At 40.8% G+C, this 16,290-nt stretch overlaps 1 protein-coding gene across 2 annotated transcripts in view; it reads left to right on the top strand.

Moving 5' to 3' along the window:
* The window catches only part of akt1 (v-akt murine thymoma viral oncogene homolog 1), a 48,025-nt gene that overhangs the window by 11,343 nt on the left and 20,392 nt on the right, over positions 1-16,290 (top strand). The gene's annotated exons all lie outside the window — the stretch shown is intronic.

The following is a 16,290-nucleotide window of genomic DNA, read 5'->3' as shown; positions in this document are numbered from 1 at the left end:
CCAATACAGCAGCCTTTATTCCTCCCTGAACACATTCACCCCGTTCCGTTTTATGTTTATTATAACTACAGTGAAATAAGGAATGCTCCGTTGATCTTTCTCAGTTTTCCATTTCCAGAAACTCTGGCTTGGTTCGAGTGACTGCGACTGCGTCCTGGTGTACACAAACATTTTAATGGCATAACATGTTTGTGTTAACATCGTATGTTTTCAGTGGAGTTAAACTCCAGGAAAGATGAGACAAAGGCTTTACTTTTATTTCATAGAAGTATGAGAAGAGAAAGCACACATTTTTGGTTTCTAAGTCTTGTCAGTTAGGAGCTTCGCTAAGGAGAATAAAGCATTTGAGATAAACAAAAATATCTTAAATATCCATCTTAACTATCCACTTGGTATCGACATCAGTCTCCGTTTATCCTAACACAAGTCTGAACAGGATGCAAAGCTACTTAATTGTTTAGAGAGAAAAAAAAGGGTTGCATGTACAAATTGTAACAACTGTATTGTGGCACAATGGCTGGTTGCGTTGCTGGTTTGCTTCAGTAAATCAGTCTCACTAAGTGCTCAACCACGGCGCATTTCCTTTTGGTTTTAGTGCAACAAGCAGTTTCTGTTTACCTCATCCGCTAATCGATTGACTTTGATAACATGAGTCAGAGGAGTAGCATCTTAATTCTGCTGAAACGGAGAGAGGAAGTGAGCACAGCTGATGTGTGAGAGTGCAGTCAGAGAATAGAGCGGCTCTTTAGGCTTTCCTATCTCTCTTGCACACACACTCCCTTGTATATACAGCACATATGCAGCCTGTGCAATAAAGAAAATGCAACTTTTAAATTAAACAGACTTGTGCACATAAACTCCTTGGGTCCATTGGTTAAGTGAAAATGGGTCTTAGCATTCAGGATGCTGTTGGTTTTCAAAGGAAGTGATGCTCGTTTTGCAAGCGTCATGCATTCTGTAGCTTTCCGTAAATGACCAGCGAACCTTCTAACCATACCGCGCTGAGGATCTTATATTATACATTTTAATTCGAATCAGTACGCCTAAACGAACATTCTGTTATATTCTTACCATTTAGCCAATTACGGCGGCCATTTTGATTTTATTTGGTTTGGAATTGTCGAATGTATGCATCAATTGCTTGGGATTGTACCATCTACAATGCTTGATATATATATATATTTATAGCGACTTATTTATAAAGCTGCACATACACCATGTTCTCATTATTCTCAGCTCCGCCAAAGCTCCCATATGACTGCGAGACGCTCTTCAACCATGAAGAAATTGCTACCATTCAAGTTGACTTTTGTCGTGGGGCCGTGGGGGATCTGGAGTGACATCAGATTAAAGCAGAGCAGGAAGTAGCAAGCCATTAGGGAGAAAAATGCTGGTTTGGTTGCTGCTAGTCAGTAGATCTGTTAACATTCTTACTCACTTTGATTAGCTGGACGACATACAAGATATGGGATCATGTTTAAACTATTGACTGAACACACAGGAAAGTGGTAGCTCAGTGGGTAAAACATTAGAATTCTGATTGGAAGATTGTTAGTTTACATCCCAGCACCATGCCTGTTGCCACTACTGGGCCCTTGAGCAAGCCCCTCAACATTTAAGTGCTTAGATGTATAATTGTAAGTTGCTCTGGATAAGGACATCTGCCAAATGTCGTGAATGTAAATCTAAATAGTGGAAGCAAGGTAGTACCATGTGCTGCTGTCTGCGACCAAAAAAACACACTAGTGTCATGTCTTCGATCAGACGAACTATCGTGTTCCATTTCAAGGAGCTTCAACTCCGATTTTTGAAGAGACGAAGTTCCACAGATCACAACAACAGTCCTGCCGACAGCAGAACGAAGCTCGTCGGATTAACATGCATAAATTTGTTAAACTTTACAGTTTGGTTTGACCTAAAGACGGGCATGGGTGTTGGGCTCTGATGTGTCAAATAGTAGATGCCATTTTTAGTCCTCCAGACGTGCGAGACTTTCAAACAGTTCTGCATGGTAAAAGGGAAGTTTAATCTTATCAGTATGTTGGAAAAATATCTTCGACACTAGAAGTGTGTAGAGTTAACTCAGAATGGTGCTAAAAACTTAAAATATCCAGAAAGTGTGGGGGAAAAACGTGTATATCATCCATGAGAGAGATCGGAATGTCCACATTGACTCGATACACGATACACTCTCTGTCGCCGCACCTCTTTATTCCAGCCAGTCCTCATTGAGTGTTGTACTTTCATGAAGCCAGCAGCTGTGCGCAGTGAGATGACATCGAGTGTCTGTGTGATTTGATCGGAGGGCAAGCGTTTCTATCAGCTAGAGCAAAAGGCCTCGCCGCAAGTCTGACTCAGTGTCACATCACTGTCAAGTTCTCTTTGCTTCAACCTCCCCACTGCGCAGGAGGCCATTTTAGCTTGACATTGTTCCTCCATGGTCACTTTGGTCGCTACTCATAAACAACAAAACACTTTTTTTGAAAAGCTTATGACATTTCTGACACTCATTTGCTCTGTGTCTCAGCCTTTTCTGTTTTTTTCTTTTTTTTTTGGTAAACTGTAATATCTTGAATCATTTTCAGAAAAAAATGTGTTCAGCGTAATGAACACGAGGAACTTTTGGAATGTGTTGCAGAAAGGTTATTGGTGTCTGGGTTTAAATGTTTGACCGTCAATGTGGTATTACCTCCAGGCAGATGTGTGTAGATGAAAGGGGAACAGCTGTGACTTGGAGAGAAGAATGTCTGTGTCATAAAGACTATTCATGCTTTTGTAGAAATGGACTAGCCATGTGATGTTGCTCGGCCACAGCTGATGTTTGTCCTGCAGCGTCATCAATTCATTCATTCGTTTTCACTAACATATGTTGTCTTTTCCGAAGTATTATTTATTTATTTATTTTCCATCTGTCTTTCTTCCTTTTTTTTTGACGTGGTTATATTAAGCAGAATCTATATTTCCGGAACACAAGCTGTGAGGTAATAATACACCCCGGGTGGGACAACAGTTTAGCAGAGAGCACCATGGACACACACATTTGCACCTTTAGATCACTTTTTATTCTGTGTTTCCCATGTATGGACCTCACTTTGCTCATACTACTTCAATCAGGTGTTTTTATCCATTGTTTGTTGGCGTAAGATGCAAATCTCAGGATTACCAAAAATCCTTCCCAGACTTTTAACCCTCCTGTGATTAGTCTTCATCTGTCTGCTTTAGATAAAAGCCTGTTTAAATAATGTCAATGTACCAATAAAACCAGAAGAACAAACATTTTCTTACACATCGAAAAGGAGACCTGTTGGTGTTTTGCAGTTAAGATAAACATAATGAATAACAAACCCATGCGCCGGGAGGAAATTGTACAAAGTCCCACAGGAAGCTCTAAATCTAAGAGACGTAAAGTTCTATTCCGTTCTTCTTTCAAGCTCTTCACACGCTGGGTCCAGTGCTGACATTCACTCTGCTCGTTCATGAGGCGATGAGTGTTGGGAAGTTTCCTGAAGTTCTTGACTGGAACTGTGATTGTTTTAATTGATAAAAGAGGTTCTTCCAGACCCCCTCCATGTTCTGGCCAGATATTGCTCTTACAATGCAACAGGCCTGAATGGAGTGTTTGTTCGGGGGGCGGGGGGGAATATATTTTTATTCAGACACAAAACAAATCCAGTTTTCACAAGCAAGAGTGTTATGTGGCGCTTAGTGTGAAGTTTTACATCTCGTCACATTTCTAAATGCTTGTGTTTATTTAAGTTAAGGGGCTTGAAGTTAGTTTGTAAGAGAGAACAAAAAAGCACCACTAAACCCAGTCATGACCCACTGCCTCTTTACTTTGAGGATATGATTAACGGGGTAGAGCGTATGAAAATGGCTCCGCTGACAAGTTAGCCAGAGAAAGAGTGCCGTCTTTGTGCTCCTGTAATTGTGTTTGATGTGTGTTATGTTGGTCAACTGCATGTCCAGACTTGTGCTCAAGAGCTTTCTAGCTCCATGGTGGTCATATGATTAGAGCACACCTGTGCATTATATTGTGGAAGCCCCAGTGGTATAAATTAGGCAGGATTGTGTGCGCATGTGGACCCCATTCCCCCCCGTGAACAAAGCTAAACTCTCGCATTATTGTTTAATTCTTATTAGATAAAACTCTCTCCTGTTTCCTTGCTCTTGTTCATTCAGGTTTTCTGTGCTTTTAGAACCATGATTAGCACCATGCCAAAGCGACACTCTTCTGAACAGCCGCCACCTTCACAGCCAGGCAATCTAACTAACAACAAATACCCCCCCCCCCTTCTTTTTCTTTTTCTTTTTTTTTCTTTTTTTTTTTTTTTTTTTTTTTTTTTTTGTGCCCATTCATCATTAACACCACATCCTGTCTATTAAGGATGCTCTCTAGACTACACGGAAAGTGTCCATCACTGGTTAACCCCTCACATAACACACACACACACGCACATGCAAAATTGCACTTTGTTCTATCTGCAACATATTTTAACTGTCAACTGGTGACATGATGATGTGGATCAGATAAAAGTAGTTGGAGTCCAAAAGTGCTGACAGAGGTGGTTCTTCCCAGCACCCGAAGTATTTTTTTTTCTTTCTTTATTGATAGGAGCAAAATCGGAACATTTCCTCTAAGGATGGTGTCAGGCTTCCCGTGATGAGAGCACTCTGTCTGCTGTCTGGAGGCCAGCAGGGCCTTGAGTGAGAGCAGACTGGCTCTTGCTAAATGTGCTGGAGAGATGTAAATTGCCAGGGTGTAGCTGTTGGGAGGGGGAGTGTGTGTGTGTGTGTGTGTGTGTGTGTGTGTGTGTGTGTGTGTGTGTGTGTGTGTGTGTGTGTGTGTGTGTGTGTGTGTGTGTGTGTGTGTGTGTGCACCAGCAAGACCCACCTCTGTCGCAGTCAGCCTGCTGTGTGCTTACTTTTCTGTGCCAAAGCCTCCTGCTCTGCAACTGCGCTGCAAGGATAAGTCATTTTTCTCTGTGTTTCCTTTTTGTCGTTAATGTTTCCCCCATCATTATTCCTCCCCTCCTCGACATGCTTTCGCTTCTCTACTGATTTCTCCGACTTCTGTTCAGCGCCTGTATGAACCCCTATTATTCATCTGCTGCACTCGTATTCCTCTTTTACCCTCTCTTTTTCTGTCTCTCTCTCCCAGGCTAAAGTTCATTCCTCCCCGTTTGTTCCTCCTCCTGGTCAACGTAAAGTTCTCACAGATTCCGCACACCTTCTTTGTCTCTCGCTTTCAGCCCACTTTCCCCTTCTGCTATATTATATTTCTACTTTCTTTTGTACAATGCGATACGATAAATCCACCACCATCCTACTTTTCTGTCACCATTTCTCACAGAGCTGGGTCGTATAGGTGGAGTTAAATCCCAAATGGCTTTCTGTCCACTTTGTTTGATCCCTACATAGAGTATATCATAAAGGTATAATCATGACAAGCCACCAGTGCCATCATTCGAGATCCAGCTAAAGAAAATCTCCATGTCTACTTCTTAGTTTCATGGGAAAAAGACAAACGCTCTCAACCAGGATGTAGAGAACTGTGGGTTCGGATTTCTGTGTTTTGGCGCGAAAGTGCTAAAATTGTTCTCTCTCCCTCCACTCTGGCAGTTTCTGCAAGTCCCTTCTGTCCCTTACTTAATACAGACATTCCTTCTGCTGTCCCAGCCCCCCTCTCTTTTCTCTCTCTCTCTCTTCCCCCCCTCTGTTCTCCCTCTGTTGAGTCCAGAGACCCCACTGTCTTCCCAAAGTGCTTTGCGTAGGCTGCTTCTGGTTGGCGTTTCACTCATCTATCCCAAACATCCATCATCAGCTCTGCATTCTTCAGCAGCTGGCCAGAGCAATGCAGATATTCTGCTGCTTTCTTCTGCGCAGCTCAGGTATTAACAGTGAATATGGAGTCTGGTGTCTCAGCCAGGCTGGAGATCAGCTTCTGCAGTTACCTGCTGCATTATCAACTTTTGTTTTTCTTACATCATCGTGCTTTTTGTTTGAAATAGTGGTTTGTTCATTAGGGGGATTTTTTATTTACATTCTTTCTGTATAAATGGAAACATCAAACACTATCTAGACAAAGTATGGGGACACCTGACTTTTCCAGCCACATGTGATTCTTCCCCAAACTGGTACTACAAAGTTGGTGGCCCACATTCATGTAGGACATCTCTGGATGCGGTAGCATTGAATTCAGCATGACAATGCTCCTCTGCTTAAAGCGAGATCTTGTGGTAGATGTGCTTTACATGGTTTGGAGTAGAAGATCTTGAGTGGTCTGCAACACAGCTCTGATCACAACCCTGCTGAAAACCTTTGGGCTGAATTGTAACCCTGACTGCACCCCAGGTCTCCCCACCCTGTACCTGACTTTATTAATGCACTTGTAGCTGAATGTGTTCAAATCTCCACAAGCACAATCCAACATCTAGTGAAAAATCTTCTCAGAAGAGTGCAGGTTATAACAGCAAACGTGGAATGGGATTAAAAAAAAAAGGACAATCTTATGTGCAGGTGTCCACAAACTTTTGAAATATTATATTTACACTAATAGTTTTCTGTATCTAAACAAAGATATACAGAAAACATGAATAAGCACAGGAGCATAACAGAATATAGAAATGTGGAAGTGAAACCCCATTAATGAATTACACATTCTTTAAAACAAATTAAGGACCTGAAACACCAAAAGTTAATCCTTGAATATCTTGTCTAGGTTATGCGCCATCTAGAAAAAGGAAAAAAACCCTGTCAGTGGTCCGTCCTCTAGAATTGTCCCACACATTTGTAATGAAGGCCTTTGAGACTGCGGAATTCCGTTTTCTCCCCCTGTTTGTTTATTTGTTTCCTGTGCAGCAGCCCATTTAACTAATCCGCCAAGCGCTTGTTTACCGAAAGAGGAAGGGGGGGGTTGAAACAGAATTTAAACCGGAGGGGGAGACGACGACGGAGGAGGGCCGGGCCTTCACACAGCGTCTCTATGGTAATCAGCAGGTGCCTCTGGCTGACGAGAAGAAGCGAGGGCTTTCTTACGAGCGTGAGAAACAGGGGCCCGAGTCCTCTCTTCATCCTCCTTCCCCCCATTTTTTCCCCCTTTCCTGTAGCGGTGGCAGCGCCCACCCCAGTGGCAGAAAAAGGGAGAGGAAAAAAAGGGGTGACTGCCAAAAAGCTTCGTCCTCCCATCCAGCTGCAGGGGAGAATGAAAAAAGGAGGCCAACAAAAGAGGGGAAGAAAGGAGGGACAGAGCAGGGAGAGTGGGACGGAGGCGGAGGCTGAGCGTGGCATGCGTGCGTGGGTCGTCCAGACCATAGACGTGGTGGGGGACGGCATTGATGGGGTTCCGCTGATGCAGGACTCATTGAAATGCTGGGCGCAGTGGTGGCTGGCACAGCTGCAGGATGCCAGTGTAGAGGGAGAGAGAGAGAGAGAGAAAGAGAGAAAGAAAGGGGGGTGACCCAGGAAAAGGAAAACTAAAGCACTCCATTCCCAGTTTTTAAGTTTTAATTCCCTTAATCCTCCACCTTACTGCCTGCCTGCCCCTTTTTCTATTTTCTCCCATCACACTCAAGTCTCTTTTTTTCTTGCTTTTTCTGTCCCTCCTTCTCAGTCTCTCTCTCTCTCACACACACACACACACACACACACACACACACACACACACACACACACACACACACACACACACACAGTCATTACTGCCTCTTAGTCTCTTTCCTTCCCTGGAAGATGAATGGAAGAGGACAAAAAGCAGTGGCTGCTCTCTCAGGAAGTTCTCCCCTTTAACCACTAACACTTTAAAGGGTCTTCCCCACCCCGCCCTCTCTCTCTCTTTCTCCCCTCCACCACCCACACAGTCTTACACTCTTAAGTGTGTCTGTTTGACTGTCTCTTTCTCTCTCTTTCTCTTTCTTGCAATCTGTTGTCTATCTATCTCTTTATCTCTGTCTTTCTGCATCTCTCTATGTCTCTGTTCCTGTGTTTCTCATTGTCTCTCTCTGTTTGTGCATTTGCCCATCTGTTTGTCTGTCTCTCCCTCTCTCCTTCTCTGTCTGATTTTGTCTCAGGTTAGTCTCTCCGTTTTCTCTCGGTCTGTGTGTCTCTGTCTCTTACGATCAAGTTCAAAGTGGGCTTCACTGGTCTGAGTGTTATTGAAGCGTAAAATGATGAATTTGCCAAACAAACACCGAATGGAACATGAATAGATGATTAATGAACAAACGCATTACAGAACAGACATTAATAAATAAACATTAGAATAGAATGGATTAGGGTTAGATTGAACTATGTAAGAGGTGATTTGTGTTTCCTGTGTAATTAACAATGAATGAGTGTCGGTGCAGATGCACACTTCCTTTGTGTTCCCCTAAAACAGCTCAGTTTCTTCTCAGTGCTCAGAGAAGTTTGGTTTTTGGTGGCTCTGAAGTAATCTCTCTCTCTCTCTCTCTCTCTCTCTCTCTCTCTCTCTCTCTGTGTGTCTCTGTCTCTCTCTCTCTCTCTCTCTCACTCACTCTCTGTGTGTCTCTGTCTCTCTCTCTCTGTCTCTCTCTCTCGCTTTCTTTTGCTCTTTCTACAGAGTTATCTTAGCCCCACTTTTAGTTTCATGTTTTTCACTCTCATGTCTTTTGTTACCTCTTTTTTTGTGGTTGTTTGTTTGCACTGCTGTGTTTCCTCACATCATTATTAATGGGCATCTTGTTGTTTTATCCACTTATATATTTTAGCTCTTATCATTGTTTTTTTCCCAGTGTCTTTATTTAATCTCCCTGTCTCTCTTCATGTAGAACTTCATTCATGTTTTAGTGAGCATTAACCCATTCTCCGTTAGAGGGACTTGCCTCTGCTTTCTTTCGTCCGTTCACTTATTCATTCTCTCGCCCATTTGCTTGTTTGTTGTTTCTTTTGTTCTTGCTTTCCTTTCTTTCATACTTTTATTCTGTCCATCTTTCTGAGAGGTTTTAAGCACAACTAGTTCCAGCACTTCCTGTAAAATGGAGCAAACCCTGCACAACTTCACGTTAATTCCCCCTGCTGCCGAACGGAGCCATCAGCTGTAACTCCACAGCGACACATCTGTACTCAGCAACTTCCAGCACCTGATAGTCGAACAGCTCAGGTTTCTGTCCAGTCCATCAGTCCAGTTTGAACGGAGAGGTTCGGAGTGCTGTATAAGCATTTCTGTCTGATGATGTTCGAATATCTCGCTGACTTGGCTCACACGGCTTCAACGGTTTTTGTGTCGCGCTTGGATGTTTAAGCTCGATGTAGCCGTCTACACAAACTGCGAATCTGAGGTGTTGTCAAGGGTGTAGTCGAAGAGGCAAGAAATATTTGAGGATGTTTTTTGTGTGATAGGTGATGTTTTGAGAAAGCGAGAGAGAGGAATACTGCTTTTAGTGCGGTTTAGGGAGTGCAGCGGTTGTCAGATAGAGATGAAGTGTGTGTGTGTGTGTGTGTGTGTGTGTGTGTGTGTGTGTGTGTGTGTGTCAGAAGTAAGTTGTCAGATAGAGATGAATTCTCTTTTGAGTGCTAGAATCTTGCTCTTCATTATATTCCACTTTAGCATCCCTGAGCTCTGCAGCTGTTCTGCATGTATAAGCACTCTATCAGGACCTGACAGGTCTACACACACACACACACACACACACACACAGAGTCGTTTATCTCCAATTTATCTCTATCTGACAACAGCTGTAAAATCAGCAGATCTATGCATGTACAGTTTATTGCCGTACACACACACACACACACACACACAACCTTTGCTCCAAGTCACATGTGTCTCTCTGACAAGCTCTAAACATCACTTTATAATCATCTTCTTGCAAACACAGCATGTTCCTAAAATCTGTCTGAGACCTAAACAGTGTAATGTGGCCTTCTCTGTGCTGCAGCAGAAGCTGATAACACTGTGCCAAACACAGCGCTCTCACTTGACTTACTCACAGGCCACTTCCTGTTTGTGTGAAACTCTGATCAATCGATGCCACAGTCTATTGTGCCAGTGTAGGTAGATAACGGACATCGGTTATATCACATGATCTGCTGAACTGAGGAATAGCGTTTTACACTCTCTCTCTCTCTCTCTCTCTCTCTCTCTCTCTCTCTCTCTCACTCGACTCCCAGGTGAAATGTTTCGTGTGTGTGCAGACGATCGAGTGATATTGAATTTTGAGCTGTTGTGTGACGTGTGTATTGTTACTGAAGTTTATAAGTTGTGTTGCATTTCAGGAGAAATTAATAGACAGTGTAAGTTGTAATCTGATTCAGGGAAGTAGATCTTTATTTTTATTTGCTTCTTACTTTCTGTAATCTTTTTAAATAATTAAGTTTATACTTTTTTGAAAGTTGATGTGTATTAGATCAGGCTCCGTGTCTCCCTTCTTACTAAGGTTTTTTTCCCGCTCTCTATTTAATATAAAGACGAACAATAACAAGCCTTTCTTTTGCCTGTCTTTCCTTTTGTCTGTCTGTTAATCTTTTCTATTTCCTGTCTCTCTGTCTGTCTCTCTGTCTGTCACTGTCTGTCTGTCTCTCTGTCTGTCTGTCTGCGTTTTCTTCCTTCCATCATTTCGTCTGTCTGCTTGTGTATGCCTGTGCTGTCACTTCCACGGTTCCCTCCGTTGGTTCTTGCCTGAGAACAACCGTGGCATTTTTGGAAATATCTCCTTTTCGTTCCCCAGATTCCGTATCTGTTTTGTAATTTTTTTTTAAACAGCTACTCTGTTAACAAACTGTTATAAATTCTCTACACCACAGTCACCAGAGGTTTTAACACCCTCACTTAACCAACCAGAGAAACAAAACCTACTTCCTACTGACTTTCACGAAAGCAAAGAGAACATGGTCTGTACTTTTTGTCCTAGCTATATAATATTAAATGGATGCTGGATAATCTGTCCAGAGTCAGGATGTATAGAAACTTGGATGGATGGATAGATGGATGGATGGATGGATGGATGGATGGATGGACAGATGCACACTGCGCACAAAAGTTTTTAGACACCTGACCATTAGATTTGTATGTGCTTTTCGAACATCCCATTCCACATGTGGTTCCCATTTGCTGTTATAATATCCTCCACTCTTCTTGGAAAACGTTTTTACTAGATTCCACTTCTAGAGTGTGCTTGTGGAGATTTGTGCTCATTTAGCCATGCAGGTGTTGGTAAAGTCAGCTACTGATGTATCTGGGGGCAGTCAGTGTTCCATTCATCCCAAAGGGGTTCACTTCAAAGAATGTAAATCATGTTCTTGATGCTTAATTTGTGCTCAGCAGCACTGTTATGCTGGAACAGGTTTGTGCCTCCAACTATGTAGTAATGGCCAGGTGGAAGATCAGTGGTTAAGGCTCTGGGTTGCTAATAGGAAAGTGTAGGGTCCAAGCCCAAGAATTGCCAGGCTGCCACACTTGGGGCCCTTGAGAAAGGCTCTTAACGTTTTGTGCTCCACTGTGATTACTGCGTTCTGAACCCAGCTTCCTAACATTGCATGAAGAAAAAAATTAATTGTGCTGTAGAGTACATATGCCAAGTATACTTCTTTCTTTCTTTCTTTCTCTCTTTCTCTCTTTCTTTCTCTCTTTCTTTCAGTTTGGAGAAGAACCACATATGCTGGAAAAATCAGGTGTCCCAATACTTGACTCCATATTGTGTAGTTACAGTTGGAGCGAGAAAGAGAGACACTTTTCTTGGCCACTTGTGAGGGGCTCATGGGACTTTTTTCAGGCAATATAATAAGTTCTTGTCCTAAACATACAATCCACTGTAAATAATTGTTTGTGTTTTTTTCTTCCACAACCTGTTAAGTGTTCTAGAACAAAACGAACAAAACAAATCTCCCAGTACTTCCTGCTTTGTAGCTTTCTGTCCACGTGCTCAGTGACATTTTATTCTCCTCCACATTGTTATTGTGACCTCATCCTGAGACCCAAACATGGACAAACACACTCACAGCCAACACTCATACGCTTCGTTCCTTGTTTACTGTCTCTGTACGAGAAACAGGAGGTGAGTGTAAAAAAAGTGGAAGCAGTGTGGGTGAAAAAAGAGGAAGAGTTGTTAAAAAAAAAAGGAAACGTGGGTGGATGTGGTGGCTGTGTGTGTGTGTGTGTGTGTGTGTGTGTAGGGGGTGAATTCGCAGAAGTGATTTTATTAGAAGCTGGCTGATGTGAAAGGGAAGGTGAAAGAGACCAGCAGACGGTCAGACGGATGTGGTGGGCAGGAAAACTGTTGCCAGTAGTGTTGCTCTTTCACTCTTTGAACTATATTGTGCAAATTCTGTAGTAACTCAGATGACTGGACTAGAGAGCAAAATAATTATTTCTTTTTCAAAAAATGTTTTCTTCTGGTCAGTGTATGCAGCCTTCGTTCTTTATTTTATTTCTTTTATTTACATTTTTTATCACACAAATGTGTAGTCATCAAAGTCTCACTGTAACAAATAGGATCAATGCTCTAAAGCAGTGGTCCCCAACCTTTTATGTGCCACGGACAGGTTTAATGTCAGACAATATTTTCATTGTGTGGAGGATAAATACAACAAAATAAAATGATACGACCGGCATAAAAACTATATTTTATAAATATTTTATAAATATAATAATAAACGTGAATCCACTGTGTTGTGTTTTGTTTATTTTGCTTGCTTAGGGTTTGAATTTAGCGGTTTTAGTGGAAGTTAGCACATAATGTTTTATGTGTTAGCGGCCGTAGCCCCTTTAAGAAGGTAGCGGATGTTGGTAAGACGTGACCGAGGCATCATGACATGCATCAAGAGTGAGTCATAGACAGATGCGGTGGAGAGAATCCGCTAATTTTCCAAAATAAAACATCGTTCAGAATCAGATAATAAATAAAACAGAAATAATATTAGTTATGTATTCTTTCTGTGCGGCCCGGTACCAATTGACCCGGGGGTTGGGGACCACTGAACTAAAGTGCCTATATATCTAATCGAACTATCCTAACCTAAAAAAGTGTTTCTTGCTTAGAAAGAAATGATGCATAATATTAATACAAATATTATTTACTACAGCAATATTTTACACGTACTAGTAGTACACTTACTACAGCATTTATTAGCATAGATATTTTATTTGAATATGAAATTATTTTCATTTTGAAAACCAAAAATGAATGCAAATGTTCACTGTATTTATTCTTTCTGAAACTTTCAAATATATTGTGGAATTTAGCAGGTACCTCTGACTGTAAAACAGTGTATAATTGGTCTATTAATACCTAATACATTACTATATACTCTAATAATCAACTATATTAATGTCTAATACATAATTATATTATAAAATGTGTTTTGTTGCACTGCATGTGGTGAAGGAAAACTATCAAAGCAATCTTGGGTTGAATGTGTAGAAAATGTAATATATAATTCTGATTATAGACTAAATCGCAAAGATGCTAATTGTATTTTGAAAATAAATTAATTTCTGGAACAGAAATAAATATATATATTTTTTAGATATAATTTAATTTAATTTCAAAATAATGTTTTTGAGTTTGTGACCAGTGAGTAGTTACTCAGTATTTAGGGAGCGCGGATGCTTTGTTGTAAATAACCGTGTACACGTTTAACATCAGAATAATCCTGCATTTCACTTCCTGTTCTGCCTCCAACCTCACAATTATTTTCAATTAGGACAGAATTGATTCCTCGAGTAACTCAAATAATTTGATTACAAAAATGAATTTAGGCAAATTAATTTGCCTCAGTGCTTCATTTAGTCCATTTAACTAAACACGGAGCACTGTGTTTCCCACGGACCATTATTACTGACGCACCACCTGCTAAACTCCAGAGCAGACGCTGCAGAATGAAAAACTGAGGAACGGGGAGAAAACAGCGAGGGGCAGAGGAGAAGATTCAGACCACAGAAAACGCAAGAAAGTTTGTAAAGTTTGGGATCATTACAAACTAAATCATAAAACACAGTACAGATTTTAATATTTGTATTTATATACAGTGTGGTCACATAGAGCAGGTAGTAGAGCAGTTTTTAGTGATAAATACACGGATACAAACGTGGAAAATTTTAACAGCTTTTCCAGTGAAGAGAAAACCACATCGCGATACTGTGCGAGATTTAATACACAAATACACGAGTGAGATTAATTGAGTTTCATTAAACGAATGGTTTTCCGTATCTTGCGATACGCGGCCGCTGCAGGGAGACTTTTTGAACGTAACTGTATTTGTATTTTAATGTAATGTGGCTAAAATGCATGGTAAATGCGGTAAATGCATTAAATGGGTTTCACTGATATTCCTGTTTGCAATTTAAGCAATAAAATGCAAATTTTTCCAGAAAAAAACAAAACAAATTACTTGTTCGTTTTAAGAGAACGGACTTATTTTCTTTCTTATTTAGTATCGCTCTCTAATAAAGAAAAAGGTGCTTCTTATCTGATTAATCAATGGAATAATCATCAGAATACTCGAGTACTAAATCAATAGCCGCAGCTCGATTTTCATTCATTTAAAATATAGAGCAGGAACCTGCTTTTTCTGAAGAGATGTTTTATTGTACCATGACTGACTCAAAAGCCTGTGCAGATCTCTATAGAAAAAGTAATTTGATTTTACACAGCTATAATTCCTTTTATTTAATGGATAGACATATAATTCATATTGGCTCTAATCAGTTTGGCGCACAAATCGTGGCATCGGTGTTCGGGCAGGTTTCACAACGCAAGCTTGTAAAACCCTTTACATAAATTAGACGCACTGGTCACTTTCATTCACCCAAAATCCAGGTGCACCAAGTTCCTGATAGTTCACATGCAGTCATGTTATTGAAAGACATTATAAGAAATAATTACAAAATACAAGCAGATTTTATGAGAATTAAAAGCACCATTAAGGCTTTTTTGCATCGAGTAACACACTTACGCTCTGTTTTCATTGCGAATGCTGGAACCAAGTCAAGACTGCATTCATTCAAGAAGGCATTATATACCAGTGTTTCTGCTGGAGTTAACGGCGACATGAGCAGAGAAATGAACGTATCAGCAGTTCACTCTTAATTATAGGAAAGAATTTTGAAAAGGTAAAAGGACATGCTTAAGAGCAAGGCAAGCCTCCAGGTGGAATTCCTACTTTTTATGTTCTCCGTTACCTGACAGCGTCTTCAATACTAAAGAAATGTGCCAACGGTGAGAACATGCAGAGTTTAGAATCTATAGCAACTACAAGATTCCCTCGGGAAACGCCACGGGATCTTTGCTGTCCCCAAATGAATGGAGATCTGGCGGCCTGAATGTTTTACACATCATGCGCTTTTTGATACTCAGAATTTTCAACAAATTTGCATGACCTGAATCGAAATCCGATAAATACCTCTCACCATAAACCTCTGTTTTATATTTTATCATGGAAATGAGTATTTTAGATTAATATTTTACGACAAAGTCTTCATTTAGGGTGATTTATATAACCGTAAAGTATCAACGGCTTGACTAATAGCCATCAACAAGGAAATGTTTATCGTTTTTTCCGCTTGAGCAAATGCAGTACTAGGGGAGATGGCGAAAAAACAAACAAAAAAACAACAAACATTAAGCAAATACCTTTAAAGTCACTTCACACCGAACCTGGGTGAAAGAAATTCGCTTTCTTTGAAAAGAGGCTCCAAGTGGTGTATAAAGTGTATGTTTATATTTTCTTCTAGCCAGCAGGGAAGAGAACACTTAGTAAGACCATGTTGCATGTAGCGCAAGGAACCAAAAACCACCTTCAGGTGCTTGACTTGGAACCAGACTACAGACATTATGTGCAGCTCTGGTTATGAACCCATTATAATATTCAAATAATGATATGTAGGAAATAAGTCTAATTCCAGTCAGGCACCTTGCTTGTTATTTTCATTGAATTAGTTCTGCTTATTAAAAATATTTCCATATATAAATCCTGCACACATTCATGCAAATGAGAATGCTAACGAATATGTATATCCTAGTAATTGTTAAACGGTGTAGTTCTAGCATGTTCTTGAGTACTATAGCTTTCATTTCACACATCTGTTGCTTAGTGACACTTTAATGCCATTGGTTTAGAATTGATCAGAGGTTTTGGGATGAATTGGAACACTGACTGCAGTTGGAACAGTGAGGGCATTTGGCAGACACCCTTATCTAGAGGAACAGTGATCTCATTTATACTCCTGAGCAGGTGACTGTTAAGGGGCTTGGTGGTAGCTTGCTGGTGCTGGGAACAGAACTCATGACCTTCTGATCAAAGGTTGAACACAATATCCACTGAGTTACCATGTCCCCT

This window comes from Silurus meridionalis, chromosome 8, assembly GCF_014805685.1.
Source record: "Silurus meridionalis isolate SWU-2019-XX chromosome 8, ASM1480568v1, whole genome shotgun sequence".
NCBI lineage: Eukaryota > Metazoa > Chordata > Actinopteri > Siluriformes > Siluridae > Silurus > Silurus meridionalis.
Note: the sequence above shows the minus strand (reverse complement) of the source record. Positions and strands in the feature narration are given on the sequence as shown.